Source organism: Fukomys damarensis, unplaced genomic scaffold (assembly GCF_012274545.1).
Source record: "Fukomys damarensis isolate Sample0158 unplaced genomic scaffold, DMR_v1.0_HiC HiC_scaffold_33, whole genome shotgun sequence".
NCBI classification, from domain to species: Eukaryota; Metazoa; Chordata; class Mammalia; order Rodentia; family Bathyergidae; genus Fukomys; species Fukomys damarensis.
The window spans coordinates 7245303-7261085 of NW_022900945.1; the positions used below are offsets into that span (position 1 = coordinate 7245303).

The following is a 15783-nucleotide window of genomic DNA, read 5'->3' on the forward strand; positions in this document are numbered from 1 at the left end:
TTTTTTTTTTTTTTTTTTTTTTTTTTTGGTACCTGGGATTGAACTCGGGTAGGCAGGCAGGTGCACTGCCTAGTCTTGTTGGACCAAGTTTGAGGCCTGAAGTAGAAGGAATTGAGACTTGGATTCTAGGCAGGAGAATGATTTCCATTGTAATGAACAGGGGTTCGGTTTCTATGCTGAAGTGGATTTTGAAGAATGTGGAGCATCTGAACGTGTAACTTCACTGACACATTAGAAGCACGAAAGTGTTACACACAGAGAAGCTCAGATGGTGCTAGCCTAAGAGGCAGGTTGAACTTTCCCCACACATCCAAGGATTCATTAAGTGAGATCTGTGGTTGGAGACGGCAGTGTGGATTCGGCTCTGTTTCACAAGCACACAGTTGCCGCCTTGTGTGTGGATTATATTGTATTCTGTAGGAATGCCTCAGACACGCCCAGGCTTGCCGATTCTCTTTTGCCGCAATAATAATGACAGAAATAACAAACAAACAAAATCTGCCAACATAGCTTTATCTGCTTTTGGTTAATTAAACCTGATTTAGAGCACAATTTGCTAGTAGAAATTGAGGAATGCCATAAGGAAACGTGTGGTTTCACCCCTAAATCCATAACTCCAACGCAGGACCAGTTTTACTTGCACTGCGTTTGAATTATGGGCAGGGCAGGAGGCTTTCAATGGGACTTTCACAAATGACTATGTTACCTCGGAGCAAGAAGAATCACTCATGTTGTTGCTACCTCTAAGAAATTAGAGAGGCTGGAAGATGCACTGGCCTATGCTAGTGGGGAATCTGACAGGGACTGCTGATTCCAGGTATGGAGCGAGCTAATGCCGCAGCTCCTACTTTCTACTAAACACAGAGTATAATCAGCTATTTAGTGCATCTCTATGTATCACAAATGAGTTTTAAAGTGAAGAAGTGATGAGGAAAATAAATCTTTTGCTGAAGAGATAGGAATTCAATATCTGTTCTCCAAGGAACCTAGAAACTGCTTGCTGCATTGTTAGCATCGTTAAGACTCCTTCTTTTCTCTCAATGAAAACATAGAAGAATATTTTTAAAATGTAAATGAGTATTTTGTTGGTGTATGACCATGGAAATAACAACTGTTTCAGAGCAATGTCTTTCTTTCTTCTTTCTTTCTTTCTTTTTTTCCTTCTTTCTTTCAGAGTAGGAAAAATGTATTGAGAGAAAGATAGCTTCTGTCTAAAACAGAAGGGGACTGGAAAGTTTTCTTTTCTTTTTAAACAGGGATCTTGAGTGTGATAAGACTAGTGTAATAGTAAAGGAAAATAATAGAAAAGCACAGAAAGTTTTATAGATAAGAAAAATTTAAAAGCAAAGCATACAAAGCAAGGCTACTGTTACCATGACATTGCATATTATGTAAGTGGGCGGAGCCTCAATGGCTTCAGAATGCACCCATCTTTAAAAATGCATGTTAGAGCAACATTTCCTGAATCCCTTCTCCTTTTCTTATAAGCTGAGCTCACTATCCCTTTTGTGTCATCAGCAAATGTTATTATTCCTTTATTATAGCATTGGCATGCTATATGCAAATTTTTTTTACATATCTATTTCTTTTTGTTTGTTTGTTTTTGTGGTACCGGGGATTGAACTCAGGTCCTTGTGCTTGCGAGGCAGGCCACCGAACCGCTGAGCTAAATCCCCAGCCCCTACATATCTATTTCTAAGGCCAGGTAATGTCTTATATTCTTTGTCTTTCTTGACACAAAATATGGTAGGTAGTAGATGCTTAAGAAAGGCCTAAGTGAAAGATTCAATTGAATAAATAAATTATTTGTAGTTAAAGGGTGCATTTCTAACCTATAAAATCTCTCTGGAGCAAGCCACATGGATATAGCCTCAAAAAAATAAGCTCAATAAAATAAAATTTTAATCTTTCATTCAGCAATTTTTTATGGAACTAGATACTAAACACTATATTAAGTGCTAGGAATGCAATGGTTAATAAGACAGATAGGTCTTCTTGTTATTGAATTCTGTATGTCCCTTACGTACTCCTTTGTCATCCACCTTCAATGTCATATTTTTCTCAGTATGTCTGTCTCTTCTACTTAGTCGTGTACTGTCTTAAACACAACAAAGGCATTACTGATAACATATTTACAAATTACAATTACTGTACCATTAAAATAGCATACTTTATCACTGATGCCACAAATTAATGCTTGTTTATGAATCTAATGCTTTGGTTGCTACAGTTGTTAACCAGCAATTATTAAAAGCAATGGACTGCAAAATAATTATGAATAGTCAATAGGCCGAAAAACAAAGGGCGAAGTTAGTCAAAGGAATATGAGGTTGGATACTTATGAGCAAGTTGGATATCATTCCTGATTCATTGACTATATTCTGGATGTCCTTTATGTACACAGGGGCTGAATTAAACAACATGCAAGAAGTGATAAATAAAATACAATCTTCCCTTCCAAGAAAAGTTCACTCTAGTAGGGCTCCAAATAAACACACAAATATAGAACACGAGACATTCAGCTACAAGGAGGACACACAGGCATCAGGGCTAGCTGAGAAGCTCTGGCAGGGCAAACTTTCAGGCAACAGACACTATTTTTACCTTTATTGTTTTATAAAACTCAGCGACATAGTATATGTATTTCAGTACGTATGTCTTAATTTCTAAAATGGCTGCACATTAGTCCTTTGCTAGAGTTTACCTTCATTCTTTGACTTTATTCTCATCCACTGACATTCATTAAATGTAATTTGAATGTATGTTTGGAATGAATCATTTAGAGAACAGGGTTAACAGCATTAAATTTAAGGATCTCAGCACTATTTGGGTCAACTCGAATTGCTTAGCATGTAAAATCCCAATTGACTATCTGATGTTAAAAAATTTAAAAGGGAAGTGACAGCTATTATGAGAATTGGCTTTAAGACTCAGCAAAAGTATCAACGTCTTCAAAACTTTCCTCTGGATTTCCACGAATGTCTTCCATTTTGTCTTTAAAAAGTATCAGTTCCCCCGCATTTTCTTGGCTGCTTTGGAAGGATTTTTTAAAATGAAATTTCTTGCTAGATAATTGGCTAGTCTCCTCTGGCTTGCAGCCTCCTCAAACCAGGGAATGTTGCCTCTCTCCTTGCTTCTGTCTCCCTCGTTTGCCTAGAAGACAAAGCCAGCATGACATGTGGCATTGAGTGGTGTCATGGTCACTTCATGCCAAATTTGGCTCTGGAGTCCTTGTCTCAGGGGTGAAGCGAAGCACCCAGGCGAGATGGAGCATCTAAGCCGCTGGGTTTCTCCCAGTTTTCCATGGGAAGATCTGAACGGGGGTCTCAACACATATCTCACATGTTGTCTAATTATGATTATCACTCCCAACGACTGCAGCTGCTGTATATTATTTTCAGTCCTGGCAGTTTTCCCTTGTATTGCTCTAATTTTTATTTTTAGGGAAGAGCAAATGTAACTGTGAAATATTTAGTTCTGGTACAATACCAAGTACTCTCCTAGATAATTCGCTTAAATTACTCAAGCTTTAACGAAACTAGCTTTGAGTCATGTTTTTCAGATTCCGGTCACAATCCTAGGTAGTTACTTAAGCTACATTAATTCCACTCCCCCAAGACAAAACTGGTCTTAACTTACATTTTCTAAGGAAGTTTATACCTTAAAAGGAAATGAATGATTTGTGCTCAACTTTTAACCTTCTACACAATCAGCAGGGGAGAGGATATTGGGAGACTTTGATTATACTATACTTCTTGGAGTCACTCTGTTCTACCTAAACAGTGGGTGGAATTTAGGAGAAGAAAAGGGAAGAAAATGGGATATGCTTTGTAAGTGAATATATAACTTTTGATTGTGGTGTCTGAAAAAGTCAGGGAGATCTCATCATAGGTGATATCTCATTATTCCTTTTTGTTACTTTTTGGGTGAAACAGTCCTTCTTCTAAGATGCCAAGGACCTGGATTTCATGGCACAGACAGCCTCACATGTACCTTCTCATGTTCCACCTCACACTGGCACAGAGCTTCCATGTAGAAGACCCTGTCCATGTAGATACTGCACAGTTCTATGGCGTAGGCCTCTGGGGTCTTCTTCCTTCCCCGGACTTTGAGGTTGTAGCACTGTGCCTGCCTAGCACAGTTCTGTGTGGTGGAGCTGACAGTGTGTGAATTTCCAGTTTGTGTTTTCTCCCATCACACTTTTATTGTGCCTTACACTGTTTCCTGGGAAACAGAGAGATGAACGTACTATGGTCTACTCTGGGAGCAGCTCTCAATCTGGTCGGCTCTTTGGTGGGAGCCCCTACCACACACAGTGTCTCTGGCATTTAAGGGAGAGAAGTTAAGACTTAAATATGTGGCTTCAGAGTTCTTCCCACTAGTCTTCGCCTTTTATTTAGAAGCAATCAGACTAGCAAAAGAACTTTTGTGTACTTTTCTGAATTTAGAGGTCTGAGGCTACAGAAAAATCTATATTTAGATACTTACTTTAATGATTTAGATCTTTATTTTTCATTTGATGAAAGACTTAAATGGTTAGAAACTCCAACATCTTTGATAGGCAGCTTTTAAAAGCATAAAACATTAAATAAATTTTTTCACAGAAAGTCTATTTTGTGTTGTAACAAAGAAAATGGGTAGGGAAACGGTACTACTCTTTTCTCTTGCTGACCAGTGGGATCTCCCTGCCAGCCTGATGGTAGTAACTACTGAGCTATTTCTCTGCTAGGGCCTCCATCCTCAGATCACATTGTGCTTGCTGAATATCTGTTTTGCCAGAGTACATGGTCCACCGTCTCATCCTCTCAGGGACAATTTCATTAGAAATTTTAAACACACATTTGTCCCTGTTATCACCCTTGTTCAGAAACGAATCCTCACAGCTGCAAATAGCCAGATGAAACTCTCCAAGACCATTACCTCTAATTTGGGGAAAGGAGAATGAAAATATATCCACCCAAATAGAGACAAGTTCTGATGCTTTTTTTTTTCTATCCTTGATAGTCACAAAAGTTTTCAAGCTAGAATTGCTCATCAATACCTTCTAAATGTGCTGGGGTTTCTTTTGATTGCTGTATTTCTATAAGATGAATATATTTTGAAGTGTGTTGTCAATACTGGTGATTTTTGCATAACCCTAAATGTATCTTTGAACTTGGTATGGTACAGTTATACATCCCACGTTGGGGATGCAAATGGACTTTTAAATAAGAGTCTTTACATATTTGTGTGTGTGTGTGTGTGTGTAGATATGTAGATGTATATTTTTAAAAAGTTTTTATTGTGAAATATGAATCTATGCACACAAAATACAAATTGACTTTACTACATAGATTTTTGCTTTGGCCTTTAAGGCATCAGCTAGCTGAAGAAAAAAAGGCTTTACAGAAATAAAAATAGAAACCCAGCTGTACTCTTAAGGTCACTAATAGTCACTGTCACCAACTGTATCCTCACTGTGACACTGCTAGTGCGGTAAAAAATGGGAAAAATTACAAACTGGCAAACAGTTTTACAAGTTGAAGGGGTTTTTTCAGACTCTATCTACGTGGTTATGTGGGTGTGAAATTATTTAAGTTTTATACAGGGTGTCTAAACTTGGAACGTTGACAGTCACACTGCCTTGTTTATTAAATTGTACTCTTCACATCTTTTGTGTTAGGAAGGTTACCCAACACCAGCTTATTTTCAGTTCTTCTGTGACATTGTTCTTTCAGCATTAAGGGTCAAGAGTTTCATGAAGTTTCATTACCTCTTTTAATTTTTGGACTATTCCATTTACTGTCACTTTTTTTTTTTCTTTTCTCCTGCCCTGAGGTTCTGATGTTCTTGGGTTGAGGCCCTCACTGAGTCATTATCAGTTACTCTCAATGATTTACTATTTGTTGCCATTACAGTTTGGCTATTCAAAAATCTTTAAAACATTCCCATGACTCTGTAGAATTCGACACCTCCTGTCAACTTTCCTCCAGTGCAGGTCCAGCCCCACAATCAGCATGCAAGTTACACTCAGGGGAGCTCTCCACTCGTGACAGGGCTAGGCCTTAGCTGCTTTGGTGCATTTGCTCACACTTGCCTTTCAATTGCCAGGGACTTCTGGGCCTCTATGGCCTGTGTGTGTTGAAAATGAAAAGCTGCACAGGAAAATAGAACCTTCTGGAGCTCTAAGGGTTCTGGTGCAGCCCTTCAGTTTTTCAGATGGATTAGGCTGGTGGGTCTTGAGTGACGCAAACACACCAGAGCTCAAGTAGGCCCCTCCTCTGTGCCTCCATCCCCATCTAACAGCCCAGGTGGAATTTGTCTGCCAGTTCCCATTTCCTCTTATAGCAATTGGCCATGACCTCTACTTTACTACTCTCAGGTACATCTCCTTTAGTGCAGCCTAAATTTCTTTAAAGCAAGGGTCGTACTTAATTTATTCTGCTATCACTCATAGCATTTGATCAAGTCGTTGGTATAATCAAATATTCATTATGGAGAACTAAATTATAGATTCAGACTTTTAATTTCTGCATTTTTAGGGAAGCTTTGCCATAAAACCCAAGGGACAAAAAAAAGAACACGCAAAGGAAGACAATATCATTAACCAAAAATTCAAGACGATGTAACCCTCACTACCACTGAAGAGTAACAGTGCTTCCATCTTACTGAAAAAGAGTCTTGTTATCTTGGCTGTTTCTAAAGACGCCATGCCGTAAATACCCAGACTCGTACATACACTGGAGCTGTTGAGGAATCAATTTTGTCGGTGCTTTCTGTTTGAATGTGTTAGTTAAAGTATGGGGACTGGATTTCTCAAAATCAAACATACTCTCCTTGGACACAACACTTCAGCACGTCAGTTTTCTAAGCTAGAATAAGGAGATACAGTTACTTTCTTCTTAATGTTGTTTCGATAAATAAATGAGACAACCAAGGAAAGTACTTAATACAGGCTTGACAAGTGTGCATTATAGATCTTAAAATGTATTCATACTTATACAACAAGTGCCAATCGAAAACCCTCCCTTGACCCAAGAAGAAATATCTAGTTATTAAAATGAGGTCATGTGAATAAAAATTCTATGAATTTGAGACGCTGAGTCACACCACAATATGTTCCTTCTAAAGCATAGTTCTAAGGACGCAGGTCAGAAAAGCCCCGCACTAAAGGTAATGCTTGGGTACCTACAGGGCCACACTGAACACCTGTTCTCCTGTACTGGTCTATGTGCAGGGGTATAGCTTTTGTATCTAATTCCTCTAAGTAGATTGTAATGCTCTAAGTTTTATCCTGTAAATCTTTGGGTTTGTAATCCATGTTTCTTCTACTTCGATTAAATTTCCACTTCTTCCCAATTCTCTAGCTTCTGTCTGACATACCCCTTAGGAAGCCACTCTGGGGCTACCTCTAGGATCCTTGGTTGGCCTCTCTCTGGAGGCCCCATTACGATTCAGATCTCTCTCTTGCTTGACTCCACCCAGGCTGTGGCTTCCTAAAAGGCAGCCATCACAGTTCTTCATTTTTCTTTTCTTTCCTTTCCTCTTCCCAAGTGGCTAGCACAGTGACTGCCTATAATAAGACTTAATGGATAACTGCTCTTTGTTTTTCATCTCTACATAAGATAAATATGCAAAGTATACTGGTTTTGCACACTGTTTGTATCTGGCCTTGCATCTGCTCCTTATTTTACCTGTTGCTATGACAGCCAGCTCTGTGAAGCACAAACAATTGTGAAGTGGGTTGCACAGGGCTCTTCCCTGGGTCCCCAGTAGAAGGCAGCAAGGTTACCAGACATGGGTCCATCAACACCGCATCTTTCCAGGTGGGCGTGGATCCTTTCTCTATCTGACTTAGTCCAGTTGCCCATTAGCTTTTCTTGAAATCCCTTCCCAGAATAACCACTTATGAACAAGCTAATCATTTTAGTGGGAGCTGAATGACGACAGCGTGCTTGGGTAAAGAATAAAAAGCAATAGATGGTGAATGGTGTATCTAATACAACTTCATATTTCTTTATAGTATGGGGTGCTTTGTTCATGGTGTGCAATAAATTAACTTTGGATGAATAAGTCAATTGAAAGTAAACAATTATCCAGTCTTTGGCCACCTTTTTTTTTTTTTTTGGCTTATGGATAGTTTTCTCTGATGCGTCATTTTTATGAGGTCTGCATTAGTAATATTGTTAGCTGGCATATATTCTTAATAATGAAAAAGCAGTCATAATATCTTAATTAAATCTTTTCTTCTCATAGATTTTTTTTCCTCAGGAATATCACCCACTGTTTTACAACATCATCATTTTGGTTTTTGCTATGCCAGCAACAGTGTCTAATGAAAGTCTTGTCTCCTGTTGTATTTCTTAAATATTTAAATATGCTCTTGATTCTTATATTTTTTTATTAGTACTTCAACTATAAAAATGCCTCTTTCCTGTACAACCTTGAAATGTTCTTTCTTCAGGGTTTTCTTTCTGCCTAAGGTGACCCAACTTGTAAAATTAAAAAAAAAAAAGGGAAATACAATCATTATGAAAGGAATTTGGGGGACATGTACACAAAAATTAGGTATGAGGGAATTCTAGTCCAAAGGATGAGAGGAAAAAAAGATTAAATTTGCATAATGAGCCTACCACTGTACACATTCTGCCACCTGACCCTGATTTTTGAGGATGTTTAGTGACTTCCTTCTAGAGATGATAAGTTGCACTTCATTTCTTTAGACACTAGTCGCTGTATTGAATAGAGATAGATGATATAATATCTAAATTTTTTTTGCATCAAAACACCTCATGTCAGGCCGGGGATTTAGCTCCGTGGTTCCGGTGCCTGCTTCGCAAGTGCAAGGACCCAGGTTCGATTCCTGGTAACCCCCCCAGAAAACAAAACAAAACAAAACAAAAACACCTCATGTCTGACTCATTTTTATGCCTATTCAAGTTTGGGCGTGTACTTCACTTTTTGAAAGAGATCTTGAGTGCACCACAAATTGCACTTCCTTCACTAATAAATGTTCCAGGGGTATCAGCATTAAGTTATGTATCTACTATTCCTTTTTGTTGCAAAACACTCGGAAAAGCTTTGTCTTTTCATATAGCAGAGTCTTTGTCTTCTTGAGTAACGCTCCTACGTTAGTTATATTTTCCAATATCCTCAACCCAAACATACACATTTAAACCTAAAAGTGGAAAAATTGATCTCTTAGATGTAAGTAAGAAAATTGTAGCTTAGGGATAACTGATTTTTATAGAAGCTACCTCATCATTTATTCAATAAATGCTTTTTAAACACCTACTGTGTGTTAGACACTGTGCTTGGTACTAAGTACACAAAGATGAATAAGATCAACCCTTGACTTTTACTATATAATCTAGTAGAAATGAAGAGGAAAAGAAATGATTTTCATCAAATCACGTATTATTAGAATCCAGGGTTAAAAGAAACTTTGAAAGAATCCATTCTCCTCTGTCAAAATATAGCTAAAGTGGAAATATTTTAGATAAATAGGTTCTAGGCTTATGTCATTTGAAAGCCAGAAGAGACTGAAACTTTGGGGAGGAAAAACTATGCAGAAAATGAAGGCCAGTGCCCAGCCGTTGAGTTTAGTGCCTTTTCCAGCGTATTGCACTGCCTATGTTAAGGTACTATCTTGTTTCAATCTTTTATAACTCTCACTGATAATAATCATATTAAATGTAGCAAAGATAATCTGGAACTATTTCTAAGTCTAATATGATCAAAGTAATTTCATAGTCCAGGAAAATTCAACAGGTAAACACCAGTAAAATAATGAGTTTCTTCTGTGTACATGGTGGCAGTGATATCATCATACTTTGAAGAGTCAGATGTGGTAAATAATTTCTAAGGCATACAGTCAATGTATGCTTTATTTACATCTCCTCAGTGTATTGAAGTTGGGCTTTTTTAGTGTCTCAAGTGTATGAGATAGTAAACATCTCTTGATCAAATATGTGTGATTATGGAATACTTGTTTGTTGGAAATTTATTATGAGTAATTACTTTATTTGTATAGGAAGAACATTGCCTAGAATAAAAAAAAAGTATCTATAAATTCTGGATATATGTAGACTATGTCTTCATACCTCCATTTCTCAAAGGTACACAGGAAATCAGAAAATCGGCATTCAGAACATCTCTGCATAAAACATTTTTTTGTTCAAGTGAAGGGTTAACTTCAGTTCATTATTCATGCTTGAGGTCAGGACTTAAAAACTTGAAAAATGGAAAAGGGATTACGGGAACTATATATTCCTAGAGAGCAAAGCTATAGTTTAAAAATAATAAATGCATCAGTTTGTTTTTATTGCAGTAACTTTTCTGCCTCCTAGTGCACCGATATCTAAGAGTAATTGCTAATGAGATCAGAGAGCAACACTAAGATGCATGTGTTCTAACATACAATTTCCACTTCACACTAAATTTAACTACAATCACAATTAATAGGGGCATTTGACATCATTCTAATTGTCAAAAAGAATGTCTACAACCTCCTGTAAGTTTATGTTCAAACTTTAGATGAAACAGCCATATATTTTTGTGTATTCTTTGAAACGTCATTATAAAATGTCTTAGGCTACACAACTACACTTGCATGAACTGTTTTAAATCATAAAGTTAGAATAGGCAGATGATTATTTTTGAGTTTACTCATGTTAAGTGTTAATATCGTATTGTTACATTTTTTCTTTCCCTGAAGACAAAGGGACATAAAAAGGATACAAAAAGCACCATAGGTTTGCTTACTGGTATTCTGCAAATCACTTCCTTTAATAAACCGTTTTCATCTGTATTTTAAAACTATTCTTCTAATATTCACAGGAACAAGATGATCTTTTGCAAAGTTTAAACATCATGGCAATACCTACTTTCAATGAGTAACAGCAGCTGTACCCACATGCCTGAATTGGGAACAAAATAAAAACCCTCACCAATAATACAAATAGAGGTTTTCATTAAGTAGAATCCCTTTTTGTTACAGAGGAACAATACATTTTTGGATTTCAATTTAACATTGAAAACAAATCCCAATTCCCCTCTCTTTGATGCAGCTGGCTGCACTGTGCACAATTTCTGATATGCAATGGCGATGTCTGTTGTTACAGAACTGGCTTGTTTGTGTATTGAAAGCTTCATTCAAATTTGTATGGCTTAGTTCAATGAAATGCACAAATCAACTAGTTCAATATTCTTCAATTTGTCATAATGGTTTTTCTGTGAATGTTTTTCTCATTTAAGATTGCCATAATGCTGTGCTTATTCTTTAAGGAACAAGGTGATAATCCCTGTGAAGTCTCACAGTTTAATGCTAAAGACAAAGGCCTAGGTCAAGGCCAAAGTTACGTATAGCACTACGAAAACTGCCACGGATGAAATCTGGGCTTAGCAGCTGCAGGAAAATAACCTGAGAAAGGCCTTGTGTTATTGCTTCTTGACAGTGAATTGAAATATGCCATGAGGATATTATGGGTAGGGTTTTGTAAGTGAAAGGGAGTGGCTGAGGATGACAGTGGATGCTAAGAAAGATACTAACACTTGGACAATACTGGAAGAGGGAGTGTCCTAGGGCGACCCTGTGATGGAAAGCTTTGTCCAAGCCACAAGTGTACTTATTTTGGAGACCTGCAAAACACCTCTTCTGACTGGACATTTTAATTTCCCATTCCCAGGTATATTTGTTCAATTTGATGAGTATACTCTTCCAGTTGTTCCTTGAAAACTCTTCTTAAAATACATCTTGCACCACCGAATGGTTTTCTGGTTAGTTTTTAAGGTATGGAAAAGAAATTTTGACCAAATAAGATACCTGTGATCACTGAATCATGAAAAAATGGATTAAAAAACTCATTTTAAAATAAGAAAAAGCTCCATAATTCTAGGAGAAAAAAAAATACATGTCACTATATTCCTGAGGGCCAGTTAGAGACATAGCTACTGTATAAGTGTTTCTTTGAAGATGGTACCTTTTCATCATTTTAGTTGTAAGTAGGAATCATAGGTTCTTTTCCAGATGGCTAGAAGAAATATTGAAAAAACTTGACTGTTCTACTTGTTATAGACAACTTAATATTTTAATTCCTGAGATGCATTTTCAGTGTTAAGTCAGAGCAGGATAGCTATACCATTATAATAACAAATATTTGGGCAAGGCATGTAAAGAAGATCTAAAAACATTCTTCACTGAATTTGGTGGTTGCCCTTATAGTCACTCCCTGACCCTCTTCTTTTTCAAAGGTAATTGCTTTCAGAAAATTTTGAGTATAAAGAATTTAGAACAACAAAGTACTTAAAGTAGTGTGAATCCTAAATTTCTATCCATATGAGGAGGTTAATAATACCCTTGGATTATTGTGTTAGAGGAGATAATATTTGTGAATTTGCTTTATAATGGTACAAATCAGTTTATAGACTATTTGATTGCAGGGCATAATTCTCAGTTTCTTAATTGAGACTTTAAAGGGGGAAGAGACTCTGAAATTTGTTGTCATTTGTTAAACAAATTCTCACCCATGAATGGTAAGAGCTTACATGATGAATCGACCCAATCACGGATATAAGGTGAAGTGTAATGACCCAAAATTAATTTAGAGAAAATAAAAGTATCTTTCTCTGCAGGCTGACACTTATCTGTTAGTAATTTGTATGGTGAGATAGCTGACTTCTAAAAGTGTCTCTTTTATCATTCACTGATTTACAGATTTGCGAGTTCCTTTAAGAAATAACTGTGTAGAAGCTACCTGTGTGTAAGTTTCTGAGTGTCACACAAAGCAATACATCATGGAGCATATGGTTATGTCTCACCTCCCCCAGGATTTCTATTCCCTGGTTACTAAGTCAAATGCTAATAAGGCATCTGTGAAAGGTGTTGCAGATATAATTAAAGTCCTAAGTTAGCTGACCTTAAGAAACGAAGATGGTTACATGGTCACAGGAGCACGCAGTTGTCTCCACTTGTGGCAAAAGAAGTCAGAGATTAAAACCCAGAGGTGGTGTGCATTAAGGAACACAGGGGACTCAGGGGCAGAAGCACCCTCCCTCTGGCAGCCAGCAAGGAAATAAGGATGTCAGTCCCACAGTCACGAAGATCTGGATCCTGCAGCATCCCGAGTGAGCATGAAAGGGCCTCTAGGTAAGAACCCAGGTTGGCTCGCACACCAGACCTACATAACTGTGGGCTGACAATTTTGGGCTGATTTCAGCACTTCCATTCTTGGTAATTGCTTCCACAGTGGAAAACAAGTGCAAATCAGTAGCCTCCTTTCATACCAGAGCAAGTCGCATAAAGCGATGAAAGGCGATGCAATAGTTAAAGAGACAAAAGTTAGAAATTGGAAACAAAAAGACAAGTACAGATAAAATGGCTAAGGATCAAATGAGCGGCACACACAGTAAGTGCTCTTGGCTGGGGAAGGCTGTGTTCACAGTGGGCTGCACGATTCTCAGAAGTTCTTCCCAATCAGGGGCCTTGAAGCATAGCAAGGCTTGGCAGGGCAGGATTTCATATAGCTTCAAATAAATCTCCTTGTGAGCCTATTTGTCTATTTTTAAGTCAAGTTTTTGTTTTGGTGACATTCTATAATCCTGTGCTATATCTATTACTGATATTTTCTGCAAACCTTTCCCCACCTATGAAAATAATAAAAACAAAGACTGCAATCAGAGACTCCAGGGGGTTGGTCCTATTGCTCTATGGAGTTGAAAGGAAATAATCATGAGCTACTTATAAATCTGCGAGGACTCCAATTCCATGCTGTGTGCTGAATGAGATAATACATTCATATATGTAATCTCTGTATAGAGCATCGCAAGCAAGCTTGACCAGAGGACCTGGTTGCACCTCCCCCTTTTAATGTAAAAAACAAAAAATCAAAACACTTGTCAGTGAATAACTCATCCTACTCAGCCTATAACCATGTTCATTTTTCTAACTCTTTTGTGGTCAGATAAGAAATACAGATGATATAGAAAATAGCCACCGTGGCAAACTTGTACAAATAGAATTTGGAGACAGTGACAGAAAGCTTAGTCCAGCATAATGCCCACAATACATAAAGCAAAAGTCAGGGCAGCAAAACATCAAATATGTCCCCAAGGCTCATGATTGTATAAGAGGGTCCTTTGGGTCCTCTGGTTTAGCACTATCACCTCTTCCTAACGATTCCACTCCCAGAGCCAGAAGAAGATGCTTGGATGAGAACATTCATTATTTACAGCTACTGTGCAGGCTGCAAGGGTGTATTCCACACACAGTGTGGCAGCAGAGAAAAGCCCTCAGTGGGTCTCATCTCCCCAAGGTTACAATGGAATTGTGTTTCTAGTAGGGGAGAAAGGACACACATAGATTTCCCTAAAAACTCTTTTCTTATATGCCAAAACTCAAGTTTACTTATGCCACTTCTCCATTGAAGCTGCTCTCTGCTGCTTACCAGGCCTGAGTAGAAGAATGGAGGGAATGAAAGAAGCATGGATTTTGTTGTTCCTGCCATGTAAAGTTACAGCAGATAAACTGCACAGAGGAAAGAATAAATGCGGATATGACTTAAATCATTTTATGTAGATGAGGTAAAAAAGCAGTCTCCTTTAGCATTGCTTCTGTACATCACGACAGCAATTTGTGTTAAAAGTCACTCTGATAAATCAACTCATAGTTTATTTTAAGAAGTCAAAGTAGCAAGATCAAGTGTACTGTAGGTGGTTATTTCATCTTATCATATTAAAACATTCTTTCCAAATGTAAAAGATAATCTCGACCGCTGTGTTCTGTAAGCAAGCAGAAAATTATGCAAATCTGATTTCCTTACTATGTGCTTGCTATCTCTGTAAAGCTTACTAAATCATATCCAGATTTGTAAACACAAAAGCACTGGATCCAAGATACATTTGCTTTTCAAACACTCAGAATGACAAAAGGTATTTTGCAGGGTATAATTGAAAAATTCCTATCTGTTTTCAAAAGCTAACAAATCAACGGTTGTGTGAGATTTAAAAAAAATAACCCACAAAACATCACCTCTTAACTTATTACAGGCTTAATTGCTTCCTCATAACGGAGTGCGACAATGTGATTGCAGTAAGAATAGCACCTGCTTTGAAAAGCACATATCAAAGAAATCCCAGGAAGGGAGCAGGAAGCCTGCACAGCAGCCATGTTGAAGTTCTGTCTCGTTTGCTTCTTGTCACACTGCTCTTTCTCCCTCTTCTGCGGTCTCCAAAAGCTCATCGCCTGAGTAACTGGTGGTTACTGTGTTAGCTCATTTACAAACGTCAGTCCTATTGTTCCCCATTTTGAGATGCCTTAGGCATATAGGCTCATGTAAACAGTTGGCTGTTTATCGCAGACTAATCTCATATACTGTCTTCTTTGAAGACACAAAAGATTCCTGCATGACCCACACTATAAGATTCTCTGCCAGAGTAAGAGAAGACAAACCTTTGAACCAGAAGGCACAAGCGTCTTGAGTCAATAATGGTGCCAATAAGATAGACCGCTGTCCTCATTCTTTCTTTATTCTGAAGAAGGAAATCTTTTGATGTAAGGTTAATTAATTAAATTCATTGCTATTGTGGATTTGCATTAACACAGTCTAATCTATTTGGAGATACATGTCTAATATATTCTTTCAGCACTAATTTCTTATTTCGTGCTTAGAGCAAGCAGGACATCCCTTGTTTTTTTCTATGGAGAGCTGACTATGTTCAATACATCAATAGGCTGGAAGACATATGAATTGCTACCTCTGTTGTAGTTAATGGAGATGTATACATGACATTTCCTGTAACTTTTAC

The 15783-nt window shown here is 37.7% G+C and overlaps 1 protein-coding gene across 1 annotated transcript in view; it reads right to left on the reverse strand.

Annotated features, from left to right (window-relative positions):
• The window catches only part of Negr1 (neuronal growth regulator 1), a 761458-nt gene that overhangs the window by 1699 nt on the left and 743976 nt on the right, over window positions 1-15783 (reverse strand). The window lies entirely within an intron of this gene.